Here is a 7,918-nt window from a genome sequence, read left to right on the forward strand (position 1 = left end):
TCCTAATAATCTAAATTATTGTAAACCTAACAGTATGCTTATCAGAAAACTATTCTATTTCAGGGTAATAACAAACCTGCACACTACAGTGACAATCTACCCTAATCAACTCCTGATCCAACTGTATCTAAAAAGTAAAAGCATAATTGGCAACATTTACATATAACATTTAAAACAACGGATTGGTAAATGCTGAGAATAGTTACAGGTATATAGAGTAACAGAGATGACTTGGTCTTGGGGTCTCGTATGAATGTGGTAGTTTCCACCGACACAATTAGTATTTTGAAAATGGGGAGTGCAGATGGTGTGATATATCATCACATATAATACATTTTTTCTCCAGTGAGCAACAAACAAAAAGCTTTAATACTCTAAGGGCCTAGGGCTATGATATTCAGTTTACGTTCAAAGTAAAACAAACGAAAATGAAAACTTTATGGAAATGTTTATTTCTTTGCCATGTCATATATTATGCATTAAAAACTAGACAAAAATAATCAAAAGATGTTTTATCACTCCTGTTTTCATTAAAATTAAACCTACATCTTTTTCAGTCTTATAAACAAAAATCTAGCCTTCTTAAGCATCTTGACAGAACATCCAATGCTTCACTCAAAGTTATTTCCATACCTGAGTTAATGTTCACCTGAATTAATAATATTTCTGTAGCTTAGTTCAAGTTTCAGGCTGGAAATAAAAATAGTCTCCAGGGCTGTGGAAAAGAAGCTACCTTACCAGAAGCCAGGCAGCAAAATTGCAGGAAAAAAGACCGCTTGATTAGTAGAACCATTACAGACCATTAAAAAGGAGAGAGAGAGAGTCATTAATACCTATGCAATGAAGCATTTAGAAGGAATCCAGTTGATTGTGCCATGAAGTTGATTTATTCCCTCAGTGCTACCAGAATAGAAATGCTGCTGCCAAGGCCATACTGTTGGTTTCAAACTTTGGGTGGACCAGAAATCAAAAAGAGGTGGTGTAATTGTACCGCTGTACAACCCCTTGGATCCACCCCTAGTAGTTTCCTACAGCAACTGAAGGAAAAAGAAAGTGGTTATGCCATTCAGGAGATGACATTGAGTTTGTAATAACTCAGCCATGTGGTCTGTGGGGGATGTCTCAATATGGTTCATCCAGGGAATCCATAGGTTCTGGTGACATAAATGTCACCTGACAACTCTATTGCTTTCCTGGCATAGTTCAATTTAAGCTCTCCTGCAGACCCAGCTCATTTCTTCTTTCCAATCCTCTGTGAATTTCCTTACTTCAGTCATGCTGTACCCTTGGATGCACAAAAAAACATGCCAGACATGCTGCAGCATTAAAACTTTTCTCTTTGCACCTTCCTCTTCAGGCAGTATACATTGCAAAAATGGCTTAAAAGCACCCAACCACAGTGCCCAGTTGTATTCCTTTGGGATTGCCTTATTTTCTGGAGCTACAAGACTATCCCTTTTTGGTGTCCTTATGGTATGTATTCCCCTCCAAATGGGGAACCTGAATATTAACATGTTAATTATGATCAATGCCTAACTTTCCAGTTTGGCCCCATCCTCTCCAGGAGTGCTATGAGGACTCAGTAATCCCCCAGTCTGCCATCTCCAAAGATGGTAGTGAGTTACACAGGCTGTTACGACGCTTAAACCCCTCATGAGGGTTTGAGCCATGTGGACCAGGCTTGTCCCACAACCTTTCCCCACCCCTGGGTCTTCTGCTCTCTCTCCTGAATATTCCAGACCTGGGACATCACAGTCTCCCCTGAACCTGGCCAGAACTTCAGCAACAGGGAGAACAGGGACTTACAGATGCAGACATTGAGCAATTCCTTGCCCAGAACACAGCCATGGTGCAGGTCATGGGAGCATTGTGGGGGGATGTGACATAGGAGGTTCCCAGCATCATAAGCATGGGTCTCTTGGACATAAGCATGGATGAGAGTCATAAGCTGGTGTAACTAATGGCACCTACTGCTATCACCTCCTTGGTACATGAAATTTGGGGCACAAAGACAAAAATAATATGGCATAATTATGGGCCCACATGGCTAGCACTCAAGCTATATCTATCCTCAGCAGCTGAGAACTGCACTCCTGGAAGGAAGGTTGGTTGCTCCAGGTGTTGCTTCACCACATGCCTAGGGGACCATTCCAACATGGGTACCAAGAGGGAGTAGAAGGTGAGCTGCCATAGTAAAGAGACAGATTAATCAAGCAGGGCTTAGACTGGGGATCACCTTGCTGACATATCTGTTGGAGAAAGCTTCTAGGGATCCTCTGGTGTTACCAGATTTGCCCATCACTGTGGGGTGTGCTCATTTATTAGGGATATGTTTCTAGGGTCTTTGTAATTCTATCAATGTGCTGCTTGTGTTACTTGTGTTTCTGTATGGAGCAGTATCTCTTCCTTCTGCAAGTCCTCACCCCCAGTGGAACTATCTTGCAGGACTCGGTTTCAGTGGTGCTGGCTTCCTCCAGCCACCACATCAGTCAAATACACACACACATACACAGAGTTTAATGTGACATGCCTGACCCGGCTGGATTGATCAGCACGTACAGGCTGATACCCTCATATGCCAGGAATCAGTTCATTAAGGTAACAATAAAATGCAGTCAGACACAAGCATGCAGGTGAACAGAATACCTCTGAATCTGGCTGGGTGTCCAACTGACACCCTCATGGGCCAGCATTCAGTTCATTAGGGCACGTCTGAGCCAAACTGTATTGTGGGGTCCAGTTGATGAGCAGACCCCACAGTATTTCTGGGCTTCACAGGGATCTTTGGTTTAGGTAAAAGAAGCGTTGCTGCAGAGCAAGTGGGGAAGGAGAAGTAGAGAAGGAAAAATACACCCAGTTACCACCAGTTTGACTATAAAAGTTATTTATTGCTAAGTATATGAAATGTATAATGGTACTAGTAATAATAGACATGCAAGGAAAAACAAACAAAACAATTACAATATTACCCTGGTTTAATTGAGTATTTGGGGAAACCTAGCTCAAGCTTAACTAATACAGTTTAGGTTCAGAAAGCTATGCTTAGAGACAAAAAGAAAAAGAGAGAGAGAAAGAGAGGACGAGAGCTGGGATCACTGTTCCAAGGCATTCAGGTAATTTGTTGACAAGCAAAATTCCCAGCATGATCCTTGCAGGGAGACAATTTGTTTCTCCCAGCTTCTTGAGAACAACAGCAGATGGTATCAGAGAGATTTTTCTCTCTTGAAGCACACTGTTTGCTGCTTTACAGCTTTCTTATACACTTGGTCTAGCCTCTTCAAAGCATTCTTTTAGATGTGTAAATCAAGAGGGTCCCAAGCCATAACTGACAGGGAAAATCCTGTTATATAAACAGTTTCAATTTAAATGAATTACCTTTTTCAGTGACAAGGGGTTATCTGGTTTAGAACATCTCAAGAAACGAATTAACAACCAGGAAAAACATTAAGTTTCAAGGAGTAACCAGACACCTAGGAGCCAGCTTGAAATTATTATGAATATACTGGAAGGGATCTTCTCAGATGGCCTAGCTATGCTTGCACTGTGAAGTTAGCATCAGTGTTTTGTATTTTACCTGTTGTGAATAAGCCTCAGTTTAGCATGACTCTCAGATTTTACTGTAGTCTTTTAACAGACTCAAGGGGATTACTTGGAGAGTTCATAAACTTTGTGGGGAGGACTTCCACCAGTCATCCTGGGAAAAGTATGACAGCATTTGTGGTCAGGAATCCAACGGGCTGGATGCTGTGATGAACCCTTAACCATTGTTCAAATATTGCCCATACCCCTTCTGACTCAGTCTCTTGCCTCAACATTCCCTAACCTGGCGACCAAGTTTTAGTCAATCAAGGTGAAACAGGCCTCCCATACTGGGACTGGGGAATGTACAGTCCGAGATGCCTATTAAACTTTTCTTCTGCTTAGTTCTGGTTAGATGAGGTGTGGGGGTGGGGGGAGGAGGGGGAAATAGAAAAAGTTCTTTGTAAGTCCAGCAAGCTGGGTGCCAGGGCTCCCTCAGGAACACAGAGCTGACAGGTAACACTGGCCAGAATGTGAAGCAATGTGGCCCAACCATATAACCATAACTAGAAGAGATATCCTCAGAGTTCATAGATGTCAAGAAGAAAGCCATCACCCATCCAGTCCTAGTCCCTCTTGACCCTTTCAAATATATGAAAACTGATACTATGACCTTCTTAATCACCTTTTCTCAAAACTAAACATACCTGGTGGTTTCAATCTTTTCTTGTAGGGCTTGCCTTCCAACCCCTTTATCATTCTGGCCACTCACCTCTGCACCCTAGCTGCTCCCCATCCTCCTTTAAATTTAGAGCCCAGAACTGCACACAATACTCTATATGAAGCTAAACCAGTACCAACTATAGTGGTGTTGTCACATCCTGTATCTACCACCTTATGCTCCTGCGAAGATGGGTCAAAATTGCATTTGCTTTTTTTGTGATTGTATCAAATTGCTGAGTCATGTTAAGGCTATGATCCACCAAAGTTCCCAGATTCTTCTCAGCATTGCTACTACCTAGACAGTTATTTTCTATTCTGTGGGCCTCAATTCCTGGATGGTCCTTGGGAAACGGCCGCGGTTGCGTGTCGAGTGGGGCACCGGGTGGTGACACCAACCCAGACACGCTCGGGGATGCCAAGTGCGAGAGGGAGATGAGATAAGCACCGCAGACAATGGGGTTTGAAATAAAACTTGATATTTACTTACAGAACTGTCGACACAACTTGAAGGGTGATATAACTTGGAGGCGATGAACTATATACAGCAGCAAGGGACAAGCGGTGGGTGGCGGGTGAAGACTGCAGTATACAAGTACGATGTCTGGTTGGGACAAAGTACAGGGCGTTCCGGATTTGGCAAGGCAGTAAACTATAATGCTCGGAGCGACCGGAGCAGCTTCTGCTATAGACCTAGGGGTCTGGCCAGGCCCCAAGACGGGTGATCAATCCGTCCTGAGAGTCAGAGCCTGGGGACCACGCACTGAGGCGTGCGGTCCCCTATATAACTTTTTCAGCCAATCAGGAAGCTCCCCGATGGTACATTCTGGAACCCATGGACATGCTGGCCAGCCAGCCATGCCCATTAGGTGGTCTTTGATTGGCTAAACCCCACGGGAGAACGCCCTGATCATGCATCGCTCGCATGTTGGGTCAAATTGCTGATACACTCTGCCACCGCATCACTATTTACAATGGTTGCGTCACTTAACACTTCGATACAATAATCTGGCGGGGTCACTTTGCTTGTTGACAGGCGCATCTACATATCCTATTAATTCGACTGAATAAACTCTAGTGCAATTCACTCTGGAATTTATTGCTCCTAGGTGCAGCGTTTACATGTGCATCCAGGACTGCAGCATTTTGAACCAGGTTAAAAACCCCTGAGCTGGCAGGAGGCCCAGGGTGTGAGGCTGCCAGCCTGGGGCTGCTCCAACCCAGTTCAGCATGCTGCGGAGTGCCTGGCTGTGGCACGGGGGTGCTTCAGTATGGAGTTAGCTGGCAGGCAACTCTGCACTGAATCACACTTGTGCCACAACCAGCCCCATTAACATCTATGTGTGCATTGCTAAGGAGTAAATAGGACTGCCACAGGATAGTACTTGTGTTGACAAGTACTATCCTATGGTGGCATTTATCAGCTTACAGGGGTCTAATAGGGCTGCACGTGTAGGCGCTGAGACTGTATTGCGGAGCTAATTAGGCAACTCCACAAGAATCATCTCATGTAGATATGCTTTGAATGTGTTCATTTGGTGATTCTCTCCTAGGTGTAGTAATTTACATTTTTCATCTTGAACTTCAGTTTGTTGTCTCTAGTCCATCTTTCTAATTCATCAAAATCCCTTTGAATTCTATTTCTTTCCTCCAGAATGTTTACAGTCCGTCCCAGTTTTGTGTCATCTGTAGATCAGTAGACTATTCCATCATCCAAACCTTTAACAAACACGCTAAACAGCACCAGACTCTGGGCAGCCTGCCATGAAACTCCCCCTACCATTCTGACATTGAATCATTTATAATTCTCCTTTGCTTGTTGTCATTGAGTCAATTACCTATCTAGCTTGTAATAATTTTAATCTAGCCCACATTTCTCCAGTTTACTTATGAGAATAGTGTGTGGGACTTCATCAAAACCTTACTACAGTATGAATGTTGTCAGAGGATGAGTTGTTGTTCGGAGTAGATTCAGTTTGGTCGTGGAAATATTCCTTGAGGTGGAGGAAGAATTCTTCTAGTTCTCCACATTGAAGTATTTTATTAGGGTATTTTTCTGGACAGAAATTTAGGCCTTTAGAAAGGACAAATTTTTCAGTTTGGTAAGCGTGTGTGTGTAGCAGTTGATGATATTTGAGGGTTGGTTGCTGCTTTCAGTTTCATCAAGTCTGAGGTTGGAATGTTGTAAGGTGTTGGTGTTGTTCCTCTGATGGTTGTTCTGTGGCTGGGGAGCTTGTTCTTGGAGTAATTTGTTCCATATATTGATATACAGCCAAGCCCTCAGATACCACTGAATTTGCACTGAAGAGAAAGAACACCCAGGATTGCCACCTCACCAATCTTAAAAAGGCTTTTACCCAAAAAGGACATTCCTTCAGAGAGATAGATTGCACATATGAAAGGGCCATCTGGATATCATGTGCAGAACTGCTACAGTACAGAAGAAAAACCCCCACAAATTGCACACCGTTGGTTATGACATATCACCCCTCCCTCGAACCCATACGGAAAATCCTCAAACAATTGCAACCCATGCTAGAAAAAGACCCTATTCTTAAAGAGATCTTCCCAGAGCCACCCATCCTAGCCTTCAAACAAACACTGAACTTAGCTAACCTCATCACCAGAAGAAAACTTCCTCAGGCCCAGACCACACCGAATGGATCCAGACCACATCATGACAAGAAATATAAAACCTGCCAACACATCTCCACCACCCCCACAATTACTATCCCACATAACAGAGCCATCAGCATTCCCAGATCTTGCAGCTTCAGCTCCAGAAATGTAATATATCTCATCCAATGCACCAAATGCCCTGATGGAAAATATGTAGGAGAGACCAAACAACAACTGAGCACCAGAATGAATGCACACCAGAAATCTATCAAAGACAGGAATACCTAATTACCTGTGGGGGCACACTTCTCACAGGAGGGCCACTCTCTCTCCAATCTCTCAGTCCTGATCCTCAAAGGCAACTTACAAAACACTTCCTAGAAATTAACCTATGAACTCCACTTCATCAACCTCCTGGATACTAAAAATCATGGTCTAAATATAGACATTGCATTTATGACACATTATAACCTGCCTGACATCTGACTCCCCAGGTATCTCTCCACTATTCATCCCCCTTCTCTCTCCCCACCCCACCCAGCCTGTCTCTCACCCATTGACTCCTCAGTCTACATATTCACTGACTGCCTATTTTGTATGCATGCCAGTCCAGACTCTGGCTTCTTTACTTTTCATTCCATCCAGGAAGAGCACACACCAACTGCTGAAACTTCCTCAGCCTGGCAAAGGGTTTTTGAACCCGAAAGCTTGCTTAAAAATTATTTTCCAACGATTTAAGTTGATCTAATAAAAGATATCAGATTCACCCAAAGAGCCTTGTCTGCCTATATCATAGTCCAGGAGGTCTTCAATATGGGTAACACCACCCAGGACTAACCTCTGTTGCAACTCCACTGTCAGTATCTCGAGCTGGGGATTCCAGAGGAGGGGCTCAACAAGCAGGTTGATGCCCTGGGCAAGTGTTGCAGGGAACCTGTAGGTGGAAATCAGCCTCCAGGCCCAGAGGAGGTCCTTATTCATAGATTCATAGATGTTAGGGTCAGAAGGGACCTCAATAGATCATCGAGTCTGCCCCCCTGCATAGGCAGGAAAGAGAGCT

This window comes from Alligator sinensis, unplaced genomic scaffold (assembly GCF_000455745.1).
Source record: "Alligator sinensis unplaced genomic scaffold, ASM45574v1 scaffold1_1, whole genome shotgun sequence".
NCBI classification, from domain to species: Eukaryota; Metazoa; Chordata; order Crocodylia; family Alligatoridae; genus Alligator; species Alligator sinensis.